The 27,217-nt window shown below is 41.8% G+C and overlaps 1 protein-coding gene and 1 pseudogene across 3 annotated transcripts in view; both read left to right on the forward strand.

The window, feature by feature from the left end:
* Positions 1-27,217, forward strand: part of PHF6 (PHD finger protein 6) — a 321,601-nt gene that overhangs the window by 123,363 nt on the left and 171,021 nt on the right. The gene's annotated exons all lie outside the window — the stretch shown is intronic.
* On the forward strand, positions 17,538-25,466 carry LOC116812223 (5'-nucleotidase domain-containing protein 1-like; annotated as a pseudogene).

Here is a 27,217-nt window from a genome sequence, read left to right on the forward strand (position 1 = left end):
ACGGAGCCTAGCTCTGTTGCCCAGGCTGGAGTACAGTGGCACGATCTCAGCTCACTGCACGCTCTGCCTCTCGGGTTCAAGTAATTCTCGTGCCTCAGCCTCCTGAGTAGCTGGGATTACAGGCAGCTAATTTTTTTTTGTATTTTTATTAGAGATGGGATTTTGCCATGTTGGCCAGGCTGGTCTCGAACTCCTGAGCTCAAGGGATCCGCTCACCTCAGCCTCCCAAAGTGCTGGGATTACAGGCATGAGCCACCATGCCCGGCCTATAATTCTATTTTCAAAGAGGAACTTTTATTCCAGGAGTATTTCTGTGAACCAATCATGCATTTAAGGTTTTCAGTGACAATTTGGTTTATCTTGCATGAGTGTGTATGTGTGCTTGGGGGCAGGGAAAGAGTGGTGGAAGGAGGTCCAGAGACATTAAGTGTATGGCTTAGACTAGGTCTAGGGCAGGGGGTGGGGTTTGTATTTCTAGGTTGGAACTAGAATACGTATTCTTGGTGAGACAGCCTGAAATACTAAGACCCAGCAAGGCCTGCCCTATGGAAAGATCCTATGGAAAGCACAGGTCCAGACACTAACCAGGGAGGTAGTATACAATCACTAACTTCAGAGGGCCAAGGAGAAAGGGGAGCCAAGGTCACAGACCCAACAGTTTGGAATTAGGAAGGGATTGCATCAAAATAAAAGCTGGGCTGGAATAAACTGGGAGAAAGCTGAGCTATTATTCCTTTTCACGGGCAGATGAGAACAGCAGTGGGTTGAACTTGTTTAAGGAACTAGAATCAATATATCATCACTTTATTTTCTAGTATATTAAATGGGACATCTGGAGGTGTCTTTGTTGTTGTTGTTGTTTTAGAGGTGGGGGCTGGCCTTGTTGCCCAGGCTGGAGTGCAGTGGCACAAATAGCTCACTGCAGCCTCGACCTCCTGGGCTCAAGCAATCCTCCCACCTCAGCCTCCTGAGTAATTGAGACTACAGAGGCTTGCTTCCATGCCTGGCTAATTTTTTATATTTTTAGAGACAGGGTCTCACTATGTTGTCCAGGCTGGCTTCAAACTCCTGGCCTCAAGAAATCCTGTGCCTTAGCCTTCTGAAGGAGTGGGATTACACACATGAGCCAGCAGGCTTGGCCCTTGGAGGTGTTTTTGTTTTTGTTTTTGTTTTTAACAGGGATGGCACATCAGGCCGCTCATCCCTTTAACTAATCTGTTGGGTAAAATATTTGAAATCAGCAATGCAGTCACACACCATTCATCATCAACTTCTAATCTCTTACTTATTAAGAAGCATGGGCTGTCACAGTTCTCTAAAAATATCTGTTCCACCTTGGTTTAATAATTCAGTTCTATAAACATTTGGTGAGCACTTATTGCCACAGTTCATTCCTTCTAAAACATATTTAAAAAATTTTGACATTTCCTGAATTTGGGACTCATCTTCAAATTGATGGTATGTCATAGAATAATTGTCAGTGTTTTGTTTTTCTTAGTAATTCATGAAATAATGGTGTATCATCTTACAATTGATGGAGTTTTAGATTTGATGAAATAAGGTACGTGCTAGGCTGGGGATATGGAAATCAAAGGGTTTATGAATAAGACAAGTCTCTGACCTCAAGGAGCTTACTTATGCAATTAACTAAAACAATGTGGTAAGAGCTATACAACCAATGCTAATATAAAATGCTGTGGGAGCATAAAGGAGGACCAATTAATTCTGCCTGTGGGACTGGGAACCACTTTGTAAAGGAGGTGACATTTGAGCTGGGCCTTGAAGGATATGAAGGATTTTTCCAGACAAAGCATGGGAGTAGGAGGCAGGGACATTTCTGGAATGTGAATATGGCTTCAAAGAGGACTCAGCAGCAATGAATTAGAGCACTGGTATGTTATGTGTTGCTGATTTTTTTGTTTGTTTGTTGAGACGGAGTCTTGCTCTGTTGCCCAGGCTTGAGCGCAGTGGCACGATACCGGCTCACTGCAACCTCCACCTCCCGGGTTCAAGTGATTTCCTGCTTCAGCCTCCCAAGTAGCTGGGATTACAGGCACCTGCCACCACGCCCTGCTAAGTTTTGTATTTTTAGTAGAGACAGGGTTTTGCCACGTTGGACAGGCTGGTCTCAAACTCCCGACCTCCTCAGGTGATCCACCTGCCTCAGCCTCCCAAAGCGCTGGGATTACAGGCGTAAGCCACCACGCCCGGCCTTGTTGCTGATTTTTAATGTCTCGTTTGAGGTTCTACCCTGAAAACTACTGTGAATTCCAACGTTTTTGGTCATTTGCAGATAGACTGGAGAATGATGTTCTCACGACATAAAGACCAGGTTCCAGATAACAAACTGCAGAAAACCATTTTGCTGATGCTACTCTACCTTTGGATGCTATCATTTTTGTTTTGGAAACAAAAGACCTAAGAGATTTTTATCACAAGCCAAGTCTGCCGTGAGTAGGCTGATTTCAAGGAGATGTATGAAAGAGAAACATCACAGTTGCTCCTCTCTCCAAAGAGGCATAGGGCATAGAGGTTAAGTGCACAAACTTTGGTTATCCACTTGCTAGCTGTGTGACCTTGGGCAACTTGTGTAATTCTCTGTAGCTCAGTTTCCTCATCTTGTAAGACAGAGTTCATAACTAGTGTTTTTGAGAGGTAAGATGAGATCACGTACGGTCAATAAATGTCACCCTTGTTATTATCATTATTGCTAATTGACAATGGGAAATTGACCAAATCTATCTGTCTCCTCTCAGCTATTACTCTCACCAAGCTTTTTATACCTATTGTGTTCCCTGGAGAGAATATGATGAACTAATTCAAAATATGTGGATCAATGATGTGTGTATATATTTGGGAAGGTGGAACAAGTTGCAGAGAAGACATGTTGGTTTTATTAGTATATGAAGCCTTAAGGCAAAGTAACAAATCTATTGTGATGGCTCTTCTGGCCTCAGGAAGGATCCTGTAGAGAGAATTTCCTGGGTTAGAGCCTACCCAGCCCCCCTCCAATCAGGTCTGTGTTCGATTGGCCCCTGGCTCTAGCAGGCAGAGTACCAGAAGGGGGAAGAAAGCCCTGCTCTAGTGCTCCAGAGGGAAAAAAACTCATCTAGGAAGAGGGAATGGAGACAAGAGAAGCTATTATAGCATTTTTCATTTCCCCTTGGCACAAGGAGCTGTGCAGCTGGGGACCCACTACTACAGCTGCTCAGATAAAAATAAGTCATTGTCTTGTCCTTTGTACTCATGAGACACTGAAGCTATAGTTATCTATGTATTGTAGGTGTACCCTCCTTTCCATACGGTGTACCAAGGTGGTGTCTTCCCTGTTTAGTGGTCAGAGCTACTGTTCACAGAGTCTCTCTGTCCCTCCACCCCACTACCTCTCTCTATGAATGACACCTTTGATCACACTCAACCTTCTGATGATTGCTATGTTTCACTTGGTGCAGGTTGTCATTTCCCAGGAGACTGGGTTTATTCCTGGTTCTATGAGGATGTGTTCTGGGGTATCCTCGAAGCATTACTTTTGCCTTTCAGCCCATACCTGTTGACTCCACAACAGGTGTTGTCATGTATGTTTCAGAGCATGACAGGAGGCATACCTAAGAGATTCTCCTTATGTCACTAGTACCCTAGCCTGTATTTGGGCTATTGGTTAGAGCCTAGTAACAAAACTTTATCATATGTCACACATTTCCATATGCGTTGTCTTGTGTAGTCTGCACAAAAATCCTTGATTGCCACCATTTTTTACAGGTGAGGAAACCGAGGCTCAGAGATACGAAATGACTTAGTCAATATCACACAGCTAGCAAGTGGTGGATCTGGGATTCAAACCAAACCTGTCCAACTCCATTAGGATGCTTGTCTCATTATATCAGGCCACGTTTTGTGCTAAAATTAATGAGCCAAAGATTAATCATCATAGCGATTATTTAACTTTCCCAAAGACAGACTCGTTTAATACTGCAATCTGGACTCAACTTGAGTCAGTCATCTAACAAATGGCTGAGATGAGCAGTGAAGATGCAGCTTATTACTGGAAAGACTGTGAAGTGTGCATGTCTTCTGATGGCAGGTTAGTAGGTCTACATGAAGACACAGCATCCTCTTCCTATGGTTATGGAATGGATGGTAACAGTAACATCAAGAAGAACAATTGAAATATGAAGCCCAACTAACAGCTCTCTAAATAAAGAAAGCTCCAGCACTGATGGAGCCAATTCAATAAACAACCAGGACTCTTTGATGAACACTCACTTTAGCTTTGGGGTCTGATTTTTATAATTCAAAATGATGGATCCTTTCACCCAATACTCATTTTTTCCTTAGATTCTTTGACTCCTAAAGTGTTTTCATTGAAAGCTAACTAATTTTTGAGAAAAATAAGTGCTGTGAACCCCCACCCCCGCATCTTGCTGCTTAGAAAGTGTTAATTATACTTGATGATTTATATGTTTTCCTCTTGTTCTTTCCTTGACTCCCTGGTAAGCTTCTTAAAGTTACAGTAAAGGAATCATATTCTGCTCGCTCATAACTGAAACAATTCTTGAAAAACAACTTCAGGATCTTTTTATTAAAATATCTTCAATAACAAGACAAAATGTTTCCTTTCAAACTGACAAATGTATTCAAGATTGTACAAAACAACATTTCCCCTTCATATAATGAAGGAGAAGAAAATCTGGAAAGCTGCTTTTGACTTCATAAATGTGGGTTATGTCAGCTGAGAGCCTGGAGGGCATTTCTGGTTTTGAGGTAATCAACCTTTTAAAATGCATAATATACTTTTATGTGGTTTTAATGAGTACAAAAATATATTTGCATGTAGCATAAGGACTTTTTCCCCATAAAACATGTGTTATCTTGAATCTTTTCCTTTGGGTATATATTAAGGTATGTTTATAAATAAACTGCTGAGAGCAAAGGGGCTCCAGTTTCTATGTTTGTGCCAGGGGAGAGTGGTGCACTAGAAAAAGCAGGAGATGTGGAGTTTGCCCACTTTGTTCCTCTGGTAGAAGACACTGAGATGGAATTTGGGGTGGTAGATGTTTATTGCAGATCGACACCTGTGAAGGAAAAGGGGGAGGAAGCAAGACTGGGCAGAGAGAAGTTGAATCGCCATGCAAGCCTGACAAAACCTCAGCAACCCCAGCAGGGACCTCTGGAGTATTGTTCATCAGAGTGCCCCGAATTGGGTAGAAATGCCTGGGCTTTTGTTTTATTTTATTTTATTTTGAGGCAGAGACTCACGCTGTCACCCAGGCTGCAGTGCAGTGGTGCAATCACGGCTCACTGATGCCTCAACCTCCTGGGCTCAAGCGATCCTCCCACTTCAGCCCTCCGAGTAGCTGGGACCACAGGCACACGCCACCATGCCCAACTCATTTTTGTGTATTTTGTAGAGATGGGGTTTTGCCATGTTGCCCAGGCTGGTCTCGAACTTCTGGGCTCAAGTGATCCACCTGCCTTGGCCCCCCAAAATGCTAAAAATAAAAGCCCCTGGGCTTTTATTCTCCTGCCTCATTGAGTCGCCGGATGCAAACTGCCTCTGTCTGGAAGGATATAACCTGGGGCCGAGTGTCTCTCTGCAGGTAAGGCAGGCCTTGCAGGAGCTGACAGCTGGAGACTGCCTGCCAACCTCACTCCCCACAGTTGGACAGCAAATCCTTTCTTGAGGTGGTGCATCTTTGTGTCTACCACGGTCTATCACTTGCATCTCTCTTTCTCAATTCCTTCACACCTCTCCCAGAAGGGAACCTTGGAAGAGTGGTATTAGTGGGACAAACTACAGCCCGCGCTGCTGCAGTTAGTCTTGGGGCTGCAACTGATACTCAGCACCTGCGACCTCCACTGCTCATTCTAGGTCACTCTCACCCATAGCTACTGCCCTCTGGTGGCCATGATGGCTTCCTGGCTGGCCTGACTAAGACCTTAATTTCTGAGGGGCGAAGAGCAGCCTGGTCATTATCCCCTTCTCAGGCTGGGGCTGCTGTATCTGTCCACTTATAGTCACAATTTGGCAAGGAAGTACTAAGATATGCCCAGGTGGCGCACCTATTTCTCCTCCCCATTGTGCAACAGAGCCCTACCTCCTCCTGATAATTTGAGTGAATTACTGCTACCAAGTCAGTGACCCCTCTTCTGGCCTGCTGGTCTCTGGACACAAGGAGCCCAAAGTGTCCAAGCTGCAGCCATAGCTTATAATTCAGTAAGACATTGACCCTGGAAATGATGTGTCTCCTTTGGAGACCAGGTCCTCTAGCCCTGTAGCATGTAAGGGAGAAAACACTTCTTTCCTCACCCATTGCTAGGTTCATACCTGACACCCCTATAACAAAAGACAAATTAACAAGAGAAAAGCAGACAAATTTATTTAATACAAGCTTTAAGTGACATGGGAACCTTCAGAAATGAAGACCCAGAGAACCAGGAAAAACTGCTTCTGCTGTTTTCTCAAATGCAAAGGTATCATAGTTGTGGGTAGCGTGTCCTGAACCCCATCAAGAGTTACAGAGCACAACGTTCCTGTATTAGTCAGGATTCAATCAGAGAAATGGAGCCATTAAGAGATATTATTATTATTATTATTGAGACAGGATTTCACTCTGTTGCCCAGGCTGGAGTGCAGTGGCGCTACCTCAGCTCACTACAACCTCTGCCTCCCAATGTTCAAATGATTCTCCAGCCTCAGCCTCCCAAGTGGTTGGGATTACAGGTGCATACCACCATGCCTGGCTAATTTTGGTATTTTTTGATAGAGATGGAGTTTCACCATGTTGGCCAGACTGGTCTTAAACTCCTGACCTCAAGTGATATGCCCGCCTCAACCTCCCAAAGTGCTGGGATTATAGGAGTGAGCCACCACACCCAGCAAGAGATTTTATTTTTATATCTATACCATCTACATCTATCTATCTATCCATCAGAGATTTGACCTTAATTGTGGGAGCAGGACTGGTTAAACAGCCTCTGCATTTCTTCACATTTAATGCTGTAGCATGAAGTCTGCAGGGCAGTCAGGAGGGGACAATGCATGGGAAGTGGAGGAGAACAAGGACAAACTGGAACCCAGAAGCATGAGCTGGAACACAGGAGGATGAACTAGGGTCTGTATCAGTCTCTCGTTATCTCCAGCTTGGGTGATGTGGGTATCCTGCAGGGGAAGCTGGTGCCCTTTGCCCACAGCTACACACATACCTGGCCTATATCCAGGAGACTGAGACACTAAAGGATGGTTGGGAGGAAGGTGTAGCAGCAGCTGCTGGCCCAGTTGCTGCTGCACGCCACTGAGGTGAGCCAGTAGATAAGTGACAATGTGCATGAGCTACAACTGCACCTGGTTTCCCCGCACTGATTTTCCAATGTAGAAACTATATGGCTCCTAACTGACTTACGCCCAACAAATCTCCAAAAGATCTCTGTGACCCACTCTAATTGGAAACATAGAAGTGAGGGAATTCTGGGAAATGTAGTTCAGCTGGCTGTTTCAATGCTCTATCAGACCAGCAGCTTCTGGATGGTGTGGTATGTAATATGACTGGTGGGTCCCATGATCCTGGGCCCACTCCTGCATCTTCGTTGTTGGTCTTCTGGTCTGTCTCAGTGTTACGTGGAATACGACACTGCTGGATCTAACACTACCAAAGTCCTGAAATAGAGGTGCTGCCTGAGACCTTGCAGGCTGGAAAGTTAAATTCATACTTGAAATATGCATGTATTCCTATGAGAATGAACCACTGGCCCTTTCAGGATGGAAGGGGCTTAATGTTGTGAACTTGCCACCAAGTGACCAGTTGGTCTCCTCAAGGAATGGTGCCATATTAGGGGCTCAGTGTTGATCTCTGTAGTTGGCAGGCTGAACATCCCTTAGTGGCAATGGCTAGATTGGTCTTCATAAGTGGGAGTCCATGCTATTGGACCCAGGCTTAGCCTCCCTCTCTGCCTCAGTGGCCACTCTGTTCATATGCCCATTGTGCCAATACTGCGGTGGCCAAGGATAGAGACTGACTGGTGTCAACTGCCGAGGTCATTTTGTCTGCTTGGTTGTTCAATGCTTCTTCTGAGCTAGACACTCTCTAACTGGCGTCAATATGTGCTACAAACATTTCATGCTTAGTGCCCACTTGCACATGTCTATCCACATCCCTGTAACTCAGATATCATTGTTTCCAATTTTCCAGTCCTTCCCCTTCCAAACACCTTACAAGCTGACCAGGTCATTCACCAGTGACCATAGCTTCATAAATATTTTAACCTCAGGCCACTTCTCTTTCCACCCAAGGTGGGTGATAAAGTGCATCACCCAAAGCTCTGCCCACTGGGAGGATTTTCATCTGTCACTGTCTTTCAAGCACCCCCAATCTCCCAAGTGAGGCTATAATGCAGCGAGTGTCCATTTTTGGCTTGCACCCGCATACTGACAAAACCCATTCATAAACCAAGCCTTTCCTTCTTTCTTCAGTTGATCTGATGGAATCCCCATAAAGTTGCACGCATGAGCTAAAGGAGGACACTGGTATAACAGTGGTGCATGCCATGGTGGTCTAGGCTACCTGATCTTGCACTTTACTTGTGCCGTGTAGTCCTGCTCACAAGCACTCCTGGAGAGCCCCCTTTTGTCCTTTGATGAATTGTTGCTGGGTCCTCCTGACCCTATGGTTTAGCTCATGATAGACAGTCCTAGTTCCATGACCACTTGGTGTTCTGTGATCAGGTGTTTCATATTTTTTAATTTATTTTTTTTGAAACAGGGTCTCTCTCTGTCACCCAGGCTGGAGTGCAGTGGCGTGATTTCAGCTCACTGCAACCTCCGCCTCCCAGGTTCAAGTGATTATCCTGCTTCAGCCTCCTGAGTATCTGAGATTACAAGTGCCCGCCACCACGCCTGGCTAATTTTTGTATTTTTAGTAGAGATGGGGTTTCACCATGTTGGCCAGGCTGGTCTCCAACTCCTGGGCTCAAGCAACCTGCCTGCCTCAGCTTCCAAGGTGTTGGGATTACAGGCATGAGCCACCGTTCCCAGCCAGGTGCTTCATCTTTACCAGGGCCCGATAGCATACCAGAAGTTGTTTTTCATAAGGCATGTGATTCTCTTCTGTAGGCGACATGGCCTTTCTCCAGAACCCCAGGGGTCTGCATCATGATTCTCCAACAGGGGCTTGCCACAGAATCCATACCGCATCTTTTCCCACCACTGATACCTCCAACACCACACGATCTGCTAGATTGCATGGCCCAAGTGTCAGGCAGGGCACTTGCATGACAGCCTGGACCTGATGCAGAGCCCTTTGCTGCTCCTGGGCCCCAAGCATAGCTAGTAGCCTTCCTTGTCACCTGTTATAAAGGGATGGAGCAGAATCCCTAGATATGGGATACATTGCCTCTAAAACCCAAAGAGGCCCACCAGGTGTCATGATTCCTTCTTTGTGCCGGGAGGTGCCATGTGCAGTAATGGAGGTGCCATGTGCAGGAATTTGTCTTTTACTTTTACTTTGAAGGGAATGCCCGAGTATGCCCTGAACCACGGGACTTCTAAAAATTTTATGGATCAGGTAAACCTCTAAATCTTTATAGGGTTTATCTCCCACCCTCAGTGTATATGTGTCTTACCAAGAAGTAGTGCACTAGTTACCTCCTGCTCATCTGGTCTGATCAACAAAATGTAATAGGTTAATATGATATTCTGCAGGAAATCCAGATGTTTTTACTCTCTTCAGACTAAATTATGACAGAAAGTAGAAGAGCTAATATAGGCCCAGGGCAGAACTATACATTTATATTTCTCCCCATTTATTTGAATATTTCTGATTCTTTTTTCTGATTGAGATAGAAAAGAATGAATTTTCCAAATCACCGCCTACACAACATATATTTGAGGCTGTATCAATCTGTTCCCACAAAGATACCATGTCTGACGCAGCGACTATGATCAGAGCTACTATTTGGTTGAGCTTGCAGCAGCCTACAGTCATCTCCAGGGATCTATCTGGTTTTTGCAGGCACAAGACTGGTAAATTAAATGGACATATGATGAGAATCGCCACCTCTATATCTTTTAGATCCTTAAGGGTGACACTAATCTGCATACACCACCACCCTGAGGGGATGTGATAATTTACTATCTTGGCCAGGGGTGGTGGTGGTGGTTTAGTATCAGAGGCTTCCACTTGGCCTTCCCCATTGTAATAGTTATTATCTCACTGGCCAAAGACACAAAGTAATGGCTGCCCCAACTACCTGATCATACACTTTGAGACTGGGGTAATGACCACTGAGTTCTTGTACCCAGTGGACTTCCTGTGAGCTGGAGCTTGGCCAAGACTCAATTTCTTACCTGGTTCCCATATGTCCCCACTCTCACAGTGGGCCATGATGATGCTTTGGGTCTCTGAGTGTCTATGTCAACTCAGGGTCTAGGTCCAACACTCCTTGAAACATCTAAGTATTCCCTTTCTCTAGTGCACAGTTACCTAAATGCATGCCCAGAGGTCTCTGCAGGAGGAAAAAGAAGAATCATGGCAGTGTCCTTTCTCCTAGGGACCCAATCACCTCTTCTGTCAGTGAGTTCTGGGCTTGAAAACTGGCTCAGATCTGGAAACTCTACAAGGGATCATGGCTTTTTTGTTGAAGTGACTGCCCTCCGCCTCCCAGATTTTTTCACCTATTACAAGCTGAGTAATACTCTTTTCAGTAAATTTTGCCCCTGGAGATGCTCTGTTCTATTAACCATCTCCATAACTCTCCTGGGTCAGGCTTCCTGAACTGTCATGCTAACTTTGTCTTATAATAGTTGCAACTTCCTGGCTTCTGGAGATTAAGGACCACCACCTGGCCTCTGCTGTCTTGGGTCTTATCATCCACAGTGCTATCAGTGAGCTGAGTTTATAAGAGCTTTTCCTGTTATCAGTTCTGACCTGCAGAGGAGGCCACTACTGAAATTTTGAGTGGTGCTTGCTGGCGATCGTCTTGCCAGTGGATTCCTGATGGCCTTGTTCAACAGTGTGAATCTTTCCATGGAATACGATCTTCTGGTGGGTCTTGTGGCTGTACATAGTGACATGAGTTCCAGCATGCCCACTTCCTTGAGCCTCGAATCCCTCCCTCTGCAATTTGCCTAAGCAATTCCGACATTCCAACTTCACTCAGCATAGGCTGTATTTCTTACATCTAGGAGCCATCTTAGTAGAAAATTTGCACCATTTCCTGGGGTCTTTGACAGGATATTAAATCCCGTATCTCAGGAAAGCACCCCAAGTCAGTAAACTTTTCCAATTGTATGATCCCACGGCCTCCATTCCCACCGCCTTGATCAAGCCCCATCAGAAACCAGCCTCATGTGTATATTCCCCTTTGTCCTGCTAGTACACGTCAGCTACTTCTTGTAGCTTCTTTGAAGTGTAAGCCCTTTCCTCGCTTGCAAGGCCCAGCATAACCCCAGCACAGCATATTCCCCAGCAGCTATGCTTAAACTGAACCCTGACTGTGCGGCTAGTGCCCTGAAAGGGAAGTGGGAGCGAGCCCTAAGAAGGAACATACGTTGTCATGTGGGAAGAGGCCTCTGCATAGTCTTCTACCGTGGGTGCTAGTAGGGTGCTAGCTCTTGATAGGAATGAGGTGGGCCATATCTACTGGTTCAGAAGGTTTAGGGGAGTGTGGGGAGTCAAAATCTTTGTAATCATTCACCCAGATGACTCCATCCATGTGTCACGGTGCCTGATTTTCCCAACTAAGGGCCTTGCCTTGGTTGAGTATTTAACCTTAGTAGAAGTCCAGCCACTCTGACTATTAAGTCTTAGGTTTAGTTCCCAGAGTACTCTGCCCTCCTCATCGGAGATGAAATAGCTTTTTTAATTTTTATTTTTGTTTACTTATTTATTGTTTTTGAGACAGGGTGTCTGTCTGTCACCCATACTGGAGTGCAGTGGTGTGATCTTAGCTCACTGCCGCCTCAAATTCCTGACTCAAGCGATCCTCTCGCCACCACCTCCTGAGTAGCTCGGACCACAGGCATGCGCCATCACACCCGGCTGATTTTTTAAATTTTTTTGTAGAGGCAGGGTCTTGTTTTGTTGCTCAGGCTGGTCCCAAAACCATGGCCTCAAGCAATCCTCCCACCTCGGCCTCCAAAAGTGCCAGGATTATAGGCATCAGCCACTGAACCAGGCAAAAGAGCTCTTTTGTATATAACCACAGAGGCCTTCTCAGCTTTTGCACCTGGCTTTCAATTGCCTATTACCCTCAGCAGTTCATTAAATATTTAGTCATCCGATCTTGTCAGCCATGTAGTTAATATTCCCTCCCTATATTTCAAATGCCTTCTGTATCACACCTATAATGCATTTCCAATGCACCTCGGGTGAAAGTTTAAATAATCAGACTGCTGCCTGATGCCATCTGTACTCCTCACTAGTGAGTGAGGGGTTCTCATTTTCACCTGAGAGGTGAGTGATCTGACTCCAAAAGTCCATCCTATTGGCTGCTTTCTCAGAACATTCCCAGTATCAACTGTCACAGGGTTCTGCAGAAGTGGTCATGGAAATGAAGTTTGGGGTAGAAGATATTTATTAGGGATAAACATTTGTGCAAGGAAGGGGGAAGAAACACTGTTGGGCAGAGGGAAAAGATGAACTACTGTGCAGGTCCAACAAAAGCTTGGCCAACCCAGCAGGTAACTCTGGAAGAAATAATGCTCGTTCAAGAGCCCCATCTAAGGCAAAAATGGCCATGCCTTTATAGCCCTCTCTCTCTCAGTCACCAGATGCAGGCTGTCCCAGGAAAGGTGTGACCTTGGGGTAAGGTGACTCTCTGCAGCTGTGGAAGGAGCTGACAGATAGATGGAGGATGTCTGCTAATCAAACTTCCCATAGCTGGGCAGCATGTCCTTCCTTAAGGAAGGATTCAGGTGGTAGATCTCAGTGTCTACGGCAGAGTTAGAAATCAAGGGTCTGAGTCCTGACTCTTATCACTTGCTTGCTGTGTGACACTGGGCAAAGTGCTCCACATTGTTGAATCTCTGTTTTCATATTTTGAAATGGAAATACCATGGATGGAACTGGAGATCATTATGTTAAGTGAAATAAGCCAGGCACAGGAAGACAGACGTCTCATGTTCTCACTTATTTGTGGGATCTAAAAATCGAAACAATTGAACTCATGGACATAGAAAGTAGAAGGATGGTTACCAGAGGCTGGGAATGGTAGTAGGGGGCTGGTGGGGGAAGTGAGTATAGTTAATGGGTACAAAAAATAGAAAGAATGAATAAGACCTACTATTTCATAGCACAACAGGGTGACTATAGCCAATAACAACTTAACTGCACATTTTAAAATAAAAAGTGTGACTGGATTGCTTGCAACTCAGTGGGTAAATGCTTCAGGGGATGGATACCCCATTCTTCATGATTCTCTTTGCCTGCCTGTATCAAAACACCTCATGTACCCCATAAACATATATACCTACTATGTACCCACAAAAAATTTTGAAAAATTTTTAAAAGAAATAAATAGGAAAAAATAAAAACAAAATAAAATAAATTGTTGGTCTGTAAAAAAAATGGAAATACTTCCCACATGGGGTAGTTATGAGAAGATTAAATAAAGCAATGCACACATGGCAGCATTTTGTAAACTCTAAGGTGTGTAATAAACATGAGTTTTTATTTTAGGAAAAGGGCACATTTACTGGTATTCATAGAGCTTCTTTTTTTTCCTTTTCTCTTCTCTGGCCTATTTCCACTTCTTTCAGCCACCTAAATTAAAACAAGTAATACACTGGATAAAGTTTATTCATTTTTTCTCTATTGGAGTAAATATCCATTCATGTGAAGATCTATGTGTGACTTATATTTAGATATTTAATAGTGACTAATACAGAGCTTTGCACTCCATCGTCTGGGGCCTACAAAGCCAGAGAGAAGTCATTTGATTCCTTGTAACAGGAACGTCTTGTTAGCAAGATTTAACTGGTGGCTTTACTATCAGTTTCATTCAAGTAAGCTTTTGTGTGGCTAGACAATATTTCCTGATATTGCATGAGAATCAAATGAGGCCATATATATAAGAAGCTTTGCAATGGACTGTGCACATGCTTTCATTTCCATTAATATCATTTCCTGCCCAATCATTTCCTTCTCGAAAGGTAATTTCAAGCCTCTGTAAAGAAGTCCTGTGCTTAAGGATCTTGCTCAAAAATGCCACTTTCTTCCTGAAGGCTGGACTTTAAGGAATTTCCCCTTCTTTCTTACCAAACAAGAAGCTTCTTGATTATCATAGTACAGATATTCAATAATATTTGTTGAATGATTTAGTGACTGAATGAAATATTTTTAAAAGGCAATTAAAAAGAGGCTTTTCTTGCTAAATGGAAGGCCTCATTTGTCCTCATTCTATTGAATGTGCTGGTTCTGAGAAGAATTGAGTTACTTTAATTTCACTCTAGGCTTTCCCCAAGTTTGGCGAAACTTTCCATAGAACTGTTTGTTTTGTTATAGTACCATCTTCTGTTTTATTTATGTTACTAGCCTTATATACGTGTGGCTTACATTTAGATATTAAATATTGCCTAATACAGAGCTTGGCACCCAATAAATAAATATTTTTTCAGTGAATGAATGAACAGGAAGGATTGTGCCCATTTTTATAGGAGAAAAACAGTGTTATTAGAAGTGAAGAACTATCTGGAAAATTATATGAAATAATAAATCCAGAATATTTTATTTTCATACTATACCTATATATTATGTATATGTACACAATATAGCTAGATATACACACATGTATACATGTATAGTGTCTATGTGTAGTCAATATATTTATGACTTTTTCTATTTAAATTTTCTTTTTAAAATTTTTTTGAGACAGAATATCGCTCTGTTGCCCAGGCTTGAGTGCAGTGGTGTGATCTTGGCTCACTGCAACCTCTGCCTCCCTGGTTCAAGTGATTCTCTTGCTTCAGCCTCCCAAGTAGCTGGGATTACAGGCGTGTGCCACCACACCTGGCGAATTTTTGCATTTTTTAGTACAGACGGGGTTTCATCATGTTGGCCAGGCTGGTCTCAAACTCCTGAGCTCAAGTGATCCACCTGCCTCGGCCTCCCAAAGTGCTGGGATTACAGGCGTGAGCCAGCGGCCCAGCTGGCTACTTAAATTTTCTATACAAAGTCATTGCCAATTAATACAGTCATTGATGGCATAGAGCTTAAACAACCAAAATGCACTTAAAAAGCTTCAGTCTTGGACCCCTCCCTCTCCAAAACTGGATAATTAACAATGCCCTAACTTGCATGTAAAAACAGTGTCTGAAAAAAATAATTTCCATAAACTCTACAGTATTTAACATAGAATTTAGTAACACTCATTATTTATTGTTATTTTTGCAGAACACTAACATTACAGAAATTGTTTTGCTTTATTATGGAAATTTTCAAACATAAACAAAAGTAGGCAGAATAAGATGGTGAACCTCTATGTATACATCACATAGCTTCAATAATTACCTACACAAGCCGAGCACAGTGGCTCATGCCTGTGATCCCAGCACTTTGGGAGGCCGAGGCAAGCGGATCACTTGAAGTCAGGAGTTTGAGACCAGCCTGGTGAACATGGCAAAACCTGTCTCTACTGAAAATTCAAAAATTAGCTGGGCGTGGTGGCACACGCCTGTAGTCTCAGCTACTCGGGAGGCTGAGGCACAAGAATCGCTTGAATCCTGGAGACAGAGGTTGCAGTGAGCCTGGGCAACAGAGGGAGACTCTGTCTCAAAAGAAAAAAAAAATCACCAATACATTGCTCAAACTTCTCAAACTTGTTTCATTGATATTTCCCCAATTCTTCTGAACCCCAACCCATCCTGTCCACCTCCTGCTGAACGATTTTTTTTGGGGGGGGGCAGAACCCCAACCCATCCTGTCCACCTCCTGCTGAACGATTTTTTTTTTTTTGAGACAGAATCTCACTCTGTCAACCAGGCTGGAATGCAGTGGTGCTATCTCGGCTCACTGCAACCTCCACCTCCCGGGCTCAAGTGATTCTCCTGCCTCACCCACCCCGTTAGCTGGGATTACAGGCACGCCCCACCACACCTGGCTAATTTTTGTATTTGTAGTAGAGACGGGGTTTCACCATGTTGGCCAGGCTGGTCTCAAACTCCTGACCTCAGGTGATCCACCCACCTCGGTCTCCCAAAGTGCTGGGAATACAGGCATGAACCAACATGCCCGGCTGCTGAACGATTTTAAAGAAAATCCCAGACAGCAGATCATTTCACCTATCAATACTTCACTTTATAAAAACCTTTGAAAGAAGTATTCACCATGTCTTACTGTTTACTGGTGTGTGTAACAATATTAGTCCCCTTGAGGAGACATAAAATCAAATATTCTGAACAAGGCAGTATTGGTATTTAGCCCTGCATTTTTTAAAAAGCAGCTTAAAAGAACACACATATTTATTATCTCATGCTTCAGGAGTCCAGGCATAGCTTAGCTGCATCCTCTTCTTCAGGGTCTCTCAGAAGACTGCAATCAAGGGTTGGCTGGTGCTGGGGTCTCATCTGAGACTCAACTGGGGAAGGATCCACTTCCAAGATCTCATGGTTGCTGTCAGGACTCAGTTCCTTGTGGTGTATTAGCCAGAGTCTCACCTCATTTCCTTGTTACATAGGCCTCCCTAATGGCTGCTTGTTTCATCAAAGCATGTAAGTTGAGAGAGAGAGAAAGTCTGCCAGCAAGATGGAAGTTGCAATCCTACGTAATATAATTGTGGAAGTGATATCCCATCACCCCTGTCACATTCTATTGGTTAGAAGCAAGTCACAGGTCTTACCCACATGTGGGGGAGAGATTACACAAGGTGTGAATTCCGGGAGACTGGGATCACTGGGGACATCTAAAAGCCAGCCCATCACACTTGGCATGCTTGAAGCTGATTGATAGGATCCAGGTTCAAAACAGCTTTCCAGGGCAAGACGCAGTCACTTAGGAGCAGGGTTCTACTAAGATTGAGTGTGGCAGAGAGGTGAGCTGGGTCCAATAAGAAGCCTCTTGATCAAACTCTATTAACCCAATCAGGTGGACTAGCAGGTCCTTTCTGTTCTCTCTTTGAAATGTGCTTATGAATGCTCAAGATTTCTGCACGTGGGAGAATGGAAGGCTTCTCTCAGGCCAGCACTTAGTACTTCTGTCTCCTCCATTTAGGTTATATGCCTTCCACAAGTCAGCTGAGTTTGTCCTCAAAACTGATAACTCCAGTTATTATAATTACATTATTGTATAACTAAATATTACATAAATTGACTACATATGGCTATAAAAAAAGTGTTTTATAAAAATTGACTTTAATGTTATAGAAATTATTATTAAATGACTCAAGTTGCTAAAAACATCACTGTCAACTTAGCTATGGTTGAAACATTGGTAAGGATGAGGGAAAGATGAAAATCTAGAAGGAGTCTGCTCTCAGATTTCTTTGCCCATGTTTCCTAAGTTCTTTATCCACTTTAAATAAACAGGAACTGGTAATCAGATGAAGCATACATGTGCTGTGTGTACAAGAAGGACGAGGAGAAATGCTCATCAGCATGCTCACACTTGAAGAAAAGTCGTCAGACTAGTAAGCGTACAAATACAGGTTATAAGGTAGAATAAAATTTTCATGTATAATTTTTCAGTTTTTGAATAATTGTGTAGTTAAGTCAGGCCTAGCTATTGATAATTTCCATTCTTATTTCATGGGCATCTGAGGTGAGGGATTGCTTTCCACTTACCTTTTGTTTTGCCCTTTTCTCAAGTGGTACCATCCCTACTTGACCCAGTGACTTTCATTCCTAGCTGGTATTCCCCACTGGATAGGTGAGTTCATCCACCCATGGGCTTAGGTGGCTGGAGATCCAGCTGATTAACATGTCAACTGAGCATCCTTCTTCTCCCAGCTCAAGATGTTTCCCTATGCCCATGACAGGCTGAAACCGCTAGAGTTGTTCAAGTGCTTGGCCAACGGTACCTGTGGATCCTTCAAAACCCCAAGGGTCTGAGAATAGAGGCCTTTTAATCCAGCTGTGCTCACAGGCTCAGCATTAGATCTGGTTGTCACTAGGAAAGCCCCAGCTGTCAGGTCTCCCAGGGACATATGATCATATGCAACCTGCTATCCTCACACTTGCATTCCTGTTACTCATCTATGCCGTAATCACTGGGTGCCTGCTTCAAAAACAAAACCAAATTTAATTATTAACCTTATCATAAATAGAATTAGGCAACTAAAAATAACAAAACTAAACAAAGAAGTATACATACATTTTGGATAAATTAGGTGGGCAGATCACATGAGGTAAGGAGTTCAAGACCAGCCTGGCCAACCTGACAAACCCCGTCTCTATTAAAAATAAAAAAAACAGCCAGACGTGGTGGTGGGCACCTGTAATCCCAGCTGCTCAGGAGGCTGAGGCAGGAGAATTGCTTGAACCCAGGAGGCAGAGGTTACAGTGAGCCAAGATCATGCCGCTGCACTCCAGCCTGGGCGACGGAACAAGACTCCATCTCAAACACACACACACACAAAAGGAAAGAAATACCCGAGACTGTTTAATTTATAAAGAAAAGAGGTTTGATTGGCTCACAGTTCTACAGGCTGTACAAGAAACAAGATGGTGTCATCTACTTGGTTTCTGGGGAGCCTCAGGGAGCTCACAATCGTGGTGGAAGGCAAAGGGGGAACAGGTACATCACATGGCAAAAGCAGAAGAAAGGGAGAGAAGTGGGGGATGCCAGCACTCTTTTAAACAACCAGATTTCGCGAAAATTCACTCACTATCAGGAAGACAACACCAAGGGGATGGTGCTAAACTGTTCATGAGAAAAATCCTCCCACATCATCCAATCACCTCCCTCCAGGCCCCACCTCCGACATTGGGAATTACATTTCAACAGGAGATTTGGGTGGGAACAAATATCCAAACCATATCAAACACCAACCCATTTCCTCACCCTAATTCTAAACTCCCCTGTTCACCCACAATGACACCACCCGTGGAAAAAGGACAAGGGGAAGTGGAAGGGAATACGTGAAAGAGCCATTCTGCAGTGGGTTGTCACAACAAGAGAATCTTGAATATCTTCCTGCCTCAACTTTCCAGCACCCAGCTCCAACCTTTCAGTAAGACTATTTAGGTTGTACTCATTTTCTGTTGCTGAGAGAAATTAATCTTTGGGGATCTGTAATTTCACTAAAGTTTTATCTTAGACGTTTCTTTAAACTGTGTCTACACAGGCAAAACACAAATTAGATGTGAGAGCTACACCGATTATCCTGGTAATTGAAGCAAAACACCCAGTTCTTGGGTAAAATGAGAAATTTTTGTGTTCATTTTTTTTCTAATTCTCTATACTACACAAATACAAGGGATTGTAATGATACCATAGTCCTTAGGATTCATACTGGAGGCATTATAATTTGGGCCTTCAAGTCTTTTAGTAATTAGAATCCTGCTGATAAAATAAGACTTTTACCAAATCCCACTTGATGTTAAGCAAAACAAAGTTTTACGAACATAGCAGATAATTGCTCTACTTTGCATTTTACTTCATTTTAGAATTATAGTTCGGAGAATTCTATTAAAACAAAGTGAACCTTAACAAATAATATCGCAAGACAATGTCTTTTTTTTTTTTTTTTTTTTTTTTTTTTGAGACAGAGTCTTGCTCTGTCACCCAGGCTGGAGTGTGGTGGCACAATCCTAGCTCACTGCAGTCTTGACCTCCTGGGTCCAAGAGATCCTCCCACCTTAGCATTCTGAGTAGCTGGGCCCACAGGCACACGCCACCATGGCCAGTTGATTTTTTATTTTTTGCAGAGATGGGATCTTACTATGTTTCCCAGACTGGTCTTGAACTCCTGGGCACAAGTGATCCTCCCGCTTCAGCTTCCCAAAGTGCTTGGATTACAGACTTGAGCCACTGCACCTGGCCAAAATTCTATTAAAACAAAGTTTTAATATTAAAAAGAAAGCAGCTTCCTCCCAGACATATGTCTTCATGTGTCTCAGATGGCAGTGACAGTTTCTAGTTTACAATGAACCAGTCATGACAAGTACCTATGATCTGTTTCAAGCCAGGCCCTCTTCCTTTGATTCTGAAAGATTAAAAATTTGTATCATACAGACTACAAAATACTAAGAAAGCAGGACCTTCACCTTACAGTTAATTATTTTAGCTTACTTTTTTTCTGATTATAAAAGCTATACATATTCATTGTGTAAAATCTAGAAAATAGAATGTGCTCTTTGATCCACTAATTCCGTTTCTAGAAATCTCTTCTTGCATATAAGCTCAATGATTTATGAGTGCATGGATGTTTACTGTGGCATTGTTTGTAACAACAGAAATGTCCACTAAAAGGGAAATAACATAATTACAGTGTCTCTACACTATGAAATTTATGCAGCAGCTTTAAAAAATGATGTTAGTCTATATGAACTGATATTGAATGGTTTCCAACACATATTTTTAAAAGATTAATTGTATCTTTATCACAACCAGACATTGCTTTTCCTGTTGAAGAGGCTGCATCTTGGTTGCTTTAGTTAAATATATTGTCTTAACCCAGAACTAAGGAGACAGTTTTGACTAGGAAAGCTTACAGAGTAAACACAGTCCCTCTTTGTGACTAGAAGATACTTTCTCTTTATCCATATAAGCTTCCACTTTCTGCCTTCTTTTTGCTGGGTGGGGTAGTGGGATGTTCTATTTTAATTTTTATCTTAGTAACACAGGCATAAGATTAAAAATAAGCAATAGTACAGGTTTTTAATGAAATGCAATATCTGCCTGCTTCACTCCTCTCCATTTTCAGACATACTTCCTAGAAGTAACCACTTTTAACTATTGCTCTTTTTAATTCTTCTGACGGTAATCCACTGAATGCCAGATAATCTGCACATCATTTGAAAATTCAAATTGTGCCAAAAACGCTTATAATGCTAAAACATCAGCCTCCTGACACATTCCCTCTATTTCTGCTCCTCCAAAGGTAACCACTTTCTTGTCCTTTCTCCCGTCTTGTTTAGTAAGGTAATACATCCACGTGGTTCAAAATTCAGAACTACATACAAAGGTGTACATTGGGCCAGGCACGGTGGCTCACACTTGTAATTCCAGCACTTTAAGAGGCTGAGGCAGGCAGATCACAAGGACAAGAGATCAAGACCATCTCGGCCAACATTGTGAAACCCCATCTCTACTAAAAATACAAAAAGTAGCCAGGTGTGATGGCATGCGCCTATAGTCCCAGCTACTTGGGAGGCTGAGGCAGGAGAATCGCTTGAACCTGGGAGGTGGAGGTTGCAGTGAGCTGAGATCACGCCATGGCACTCCAGCCTGGCGACAGAGTGAGACTCCATCTCAAAAAAAAAAAAAAAAGGTGTACATTGACAAGTCTCATTCTCTCTCACCTTCCATCCCATTTTACCTGCTTTTTTGCATATTCTTCCAGTGTTTATGCAAATACATATTCTCCTCTCTTTCTCCTTTGTTACACAAAAGTAGAACACTCTAAACACTGTACTACACGTTGCTTTTTTAACCTTTAACAAGATATATTTTTACATCAGTACATAGCTTCCTGATTTTTTAATAGCTGCATAATATTCCACATAAAATTCCACTGGGTAGATAAATCATAATTTATTTAACCAGGCCCTGACTGATGGACACTTGGATTGTTTTCAGTCTTTTAATAGATAGAGAATGTTTTGGAAATAAAATCATACATCTGGTAATTTTTAAGATATGACTTTGGTCATTTAGTTAAAAAAATGCTTGCAGAAAGAGATAAGGGGAGCAAGTAACTTCCAGGTAGAAGTAATTAACTGATTCACACCTGAGCACAGTCTAAGTTTTATCCCATAATCCTTTTCAGGAGTAGTTTGAGGATCCATCAGAAAGGCAAGCCCTTGCACTCACAAGTAAACACACTTTAAAAGACTGACAATATATATTTGAAAAGCATTTTGAAAGCAGGAGGAGCAATAGAAACCAGGTAAAATATATGATTCACAAAAGACTTAAAAATATATTTCAAAAACAAGAGGAGTCATAGAATTTGTTTAGAAGAATCACGGAGAGGGAGTATGATAGTGAAAATCTGTAAAGGTTTATAAACTTTGTTTGAGATAAGGATTATTTTGTTTGTTGAGTTTTTTAAATTAAATATGTAATTATGGTGGCTGTTTCTTTTTTCTTTTTTCTTTTTTTTTTTTTTGACAGAGTCTTGCTCTGTGGCTTTGGCTGGAGTGCAGTGGTGTGATCTCGGCTCACTGCAACCTCTGTCTCTCAGGTTCAAACAGTTCATCTGCCTCAGCCTCCTGAGTAGCTGGGATTACAGGTGTGAGCCACCACTCCTAGCTAATTGTTTTGTTTTTTGTTTGTTTGTTTGTTTGTTTTGTATTTTTAGTAGAGACAGGCTTTCACCATGTTGACCAGGCTGGTCTCAAACTCCTGACTTCAAGCCTCAGCTTCCCAAAGTGCTGGGATTACAGGTGTGAGCCACAGCTCCCGGCCAGCGGCCAGGTGTTTCTTTTTCAAAAGATAGCCACTTTCAAAAGCTTCGAACTCTTCTTGGATATATTTATCTTGTTTCTAAAATATAATATAGGGATATTGTTATTTCTCGATTTGTCCATTCGAGATGTTATCTATGCACTCTTTATTATGTTATCTAGCACTTTTTATTACAGTAGTTTTATTACATAATCCATTCTGGATTTGTCTCTCACTAAGTGCTCATAGTTATGGTCTTGAGGCTTCTTTCCTCTGTCGTTATGGAAATCTTTTTGTCTCTATTCTATGTTAAATTACCCTGGTTTCCATGTCTTCCTCTCTTGTTTACTCCTTAATTGCAAAAAGCAAATCCTCCTATTAGAGAAAGAGTGCATAGGAAATATTTTTTTGAAATTTGCAGATGTAAATTAAAAATGTGTTTTTTATATTTGCTTGTGATAGTTTTGCTGAGTTTGGGATTCTTGTTAGGAAATAATTTTCTTCCTTTTTTGTTTTTTGTTTTTGTTTTGAGACAGGGTCTTGCTCTGTTGCCCAGACTGGAGCACAGTACCATCATAGCTTGCTGCTGCCTTGAACTCTTGGGCTCAAGCAATCCTCCTGCCTCAGCCTCCTGAGTATCTGGGACTATAGGTGCACACCACCACACCTATCTAATTTTTAAATTTTAATTTTTTGTAGAGATAAGGTCTCGCCGTGTTGCCCAGGCTGGTCTCAAACTCCTGGCCTCACATGATCCTCCTGCCTTGGCCTCTCAAAGTGTTGGAATTACAGGCATGAGCCGCTGTGCCCAGCCTTAATTGTTTTAATTAAAAATTTAACCATTTTAATGCATGCAGTGGCTGTAATTTGCATTTTCCTGATAATTAGTGATGTTGAACACTTTTACCCTTGCTTATTGGCCATTAATATTCTTTTTTTCTGTGAAATATCTGTCAAAGTCTTTTGCCCATTTTCTATTTTTTTTTTTTTTTTTGAGATGGAGTCTTGCTCTGTCGCCCAGGCTGGAGTGCAGTGGCGTGATCTCGGCTCACTGCAACCTCCACCTCCCAGGTTCAAGCAATTCTCCTGCCTCAGCCTCCCAAGTAGCTGAGATTCCAGGTGCCTGCCACCACACCCAGCTAATTTTTGTATTTTTAGCAGAGACGGGGTTTCACCATGTTGGTCAGGCTGCTCTTGAACCCCTGGCCTCATGATCCACCCACCTCGGCCTCCCAAAGTGCTGGGATTACAGGCGTGAGCCACCGTGCCTGGCCGTCTTTTGCCCATTTTCTAATTGGGTCATTTGCCTTTTTATTGTTGAGTTGTAGGAATTTGTTTTGCACCCTGAACATACGTCCTTTGTTAGATATATAGTTTGCAAATGTTTTCTCCCTGTCTGTGGCTTGCCTATTCCGTGGGTTTCCTAATAGTGTCTTCTCACATACACATATTTCATTTTATTTTTTATTATTAATAGTAGCTTCTTATTACAAAATTAATACATGTTCATTTTAAAAAATGAGAAAAGCTTGCACCCTCCCGGGCTGAGGCGCTCCCCGGTGCTCCCAATGCAGCCATAGCTCAGCACTTCTCCCTGGACGCCTGCAACGTGGTCGGATTCTACCTGGACCACACCCTATGTCACTACAACCTGCCCGAGAGCGCCCCACTCATTTATAATAGCTTTGCCCAGTTCTTAGTTAAGGAGAAAGGGTATAATAAGGAATTGCTCAATGTGACCCCAGAGGATTGGAATTTCTGTTGCAAGGGTTTGGCATTGGATCTAGAAGATAGGAACTTCCTTAAACTTGCTGATAATGGCACTGTTCTCAGGGCAAGCCATGGCACCAAGATGATGACTCCAGAGGTGCTGGCAGAGACATATGGCAAGAAAGTGTGGAAACACTTCTTGTCGGACACTGGAATGGCTTGCCGCTCATGAAAGTATTATTTTTACAACTACTTTGACCTGCCAGGAGCTCTTCTATGTGCCAGGGTGGTGGACTATTTAACAACAAACAATGGTCAAAAAACATTTGATTTTTGGAAGGATATAGTTGCTGCTATACAACACAATTATAAAATGTCAGCTTTTAAGGAAAACTGTGGAATGTATTTTCCAGAAGTAAAAAGAGATCCAGGCAGATATTTACACAGTTGTCCTGAATCTGTGAAAAAATGGCTTCGACAGCTAAAGAATGCTGGGAAAATTCTTCTGTTAATTACCAGTTCTCACAATGATTACTGTAGACTTCTCTGCAAATATATCCTTGAGAATGATTTTGCAGACCTTTTTGACATTGTGATTACAAATACATTGAAGCCTGGTTTCTTCTCCCACTTACCAAGTCAGAGACCTTTCTGGATGCAGAAAATGATGAGGAGCAGGAGGCGCTGCCATCTCTGGATAAACCTGGCTGGTGCTCCCAAGGGAAGGCTGTCCACCTCTATGAACTTCTGAAGAAAATCACTGGCAAACCTGAACCCAAGGTTGTTTATTACAGCATGCATTCAGATATTTTCCTGGCTCGTCACTATAGTAATTGGGAGACAGTTCTTATCCTGGAAGAACTCAGAGGGATGAAGGTGCAAGGAGTCAGAGGCCTGAGAAGTCAGAGCCTCTAGAGAAAAAGGAAAATATGAGGGACCAAAGGCAAAGCCTCTAAATACTTCATCTAAAAAATGGGGCTCCTTTTTTTTACTGATTCAGTTTTGGGACTGGAAAATACAGAAGACTCCTTGGTTTGTACATAGTCTTGTAAGAGAATCAGTACTTACAGCACTATTGCAATTCCAAGTATTGAAATAATCGCAGAATTACCTCTGGACTACAAATTTGCAAGATTCTCTTCAAGCAATTCAAAAACAGCTGGCTACTATCCAAACCCTCCATTGGTCTTATCAAATGATGGGACACTGATAACTAAATAAGTTGTCTTTACTGAAAAATGAAGTGAAGACCCATATATGCAGTAAAAAAAAATTTTCAAAAAATACTGTAAAAAGTTTTAAGGAATAAGTTTTTAATGAAAATTGACCAAGAAGTTGAAAAAAAAAAGTGAGAAAATACACATAAACAAAAAGACTAAACTAAAAAACAGGCATGTTAGAACCCAGAAACATTATAACCAGGATATTAATACCTTTCAGATACTTTGCTGCATATATTTATACATTTTTCTTTGCTATAAAGAACATTAGTGGAAAAATTATTGAAATTTTAACAATCTATAGATTAAATAATAGTATTATATTAATATTAATAAGACTGACAATTCAACTACAGTTATATAAGAGAATGTTGTTTAGGAGTAAAGAGACATCATGGGTGCCACTTACATTCAAAATATTAAAAATAATATAATAATTTCTATCAATTAAGAGAATGAAAAAGCCAATGCAGTAAAAATGTTAACATTTGGAGAATCTGGATGAAGGGCATACAGGAACTTATTGTACTACTATATTGAAATTTTTGTCTAAGTCAGCTATTATTTCATTATAAAAGTTCAAAAACTTAATGACTAAATTAATTTTAAAAATTAAATTTTTTAATGGTTATTGCTTTCTGTATCCTATCTGAGGAATCTTTGTCTACCCTCACATCCTGAAGGTATTGTCCTGTGCTTTCTTCTGAAAGCTTTACAGTTTAGTGCCTATGTTTAGGACTCTGATCCATCTCAAATTAAATTTTGTATATGGTGAAGAGTGGGAGTTGAGGTTAAATTTTTCTTCGTAGGTTATTTTTCCAGTTATTTCACTACATTTATTGAAAAGATCTTTCTTCCCCTATTGTTTTGCTTTGCTGCTTTTATTGAAAATCAGCTGACTGTATAAGTATGGGTCAATACAATACAACTGATATTGTATCTCTCTCTCTCTCTCTCTCTCCATATAGAGAGAGACCAGTTGATCAAATTTCTCTGGGGGAGAGAGAGAGAGAGAAACAGATATTATCAGTTCTTTCCAATCCAATTTATAGATTTTACATAATTTCCATATATATATATATATAGAGAGAGAGAGAGAGGGAAACTAATACACACACACACACACACACACACACACACACACACGACTCATGAGTCTTCCAACACATGAGCACAGTATTTCTCGCCATTTATTTGGGTCTTCTTTTATTTCTTTCATCAGATTTTATACTTTTCAGTATATAGATCCCATGCATATTTTGTTAGATTTCACTTTTGAGGCAGCTATTGTAAATGTTATTGTCTAAAATTTTCAGCTCCTATTTGTTAACTATTAGTGTATAGAAACGCAATTGATTTCTGTGGGTTGACCTTCTATACTGCAACCTTGCTAAAATCATTTATGAATTCTAGGTGCTTTTTGAGTAGATTACTTGGAATTTTCTATGCAGACAATCATCTGTCACCTGTGAATAAGGATATTTTATTTCTCCATATTTCAATCTGCATGACTTTTATTTCTTTTTCTTGTTTTATTGTTCTGGCTGGGACTTCTACTGCAATGTTGAATAGTAGTGATGAGAGTGAACATCCCCTACTTGTTTTTTTGGTTTGTTTTTTGTTTGTTTGTTTGTTTTGTTTTTTGTTCTTAGGGCTGGATATTCATGTTTTCTTTTTTCTTTTTAATTTAATTTAATTTTTTTATTATTCATTTTATTTTATTTTACATTCCAGGATACATGTGCAGGACGT

This window comes from Hylobates moloch, unplaced genomic scaffold (assembly GCF_009828535.3).
Source record: "Hylobates moloch isolate HMO894 unplaced genomic scaffold, HMol_V3 SCAFFOLD_7, whole genome shotgun sequence".
NCBI lineage: Eukaryota > Metazoa > Chordata > Mammalia > Primates > Hylobatidae > Hylobates > Hylobates moloch.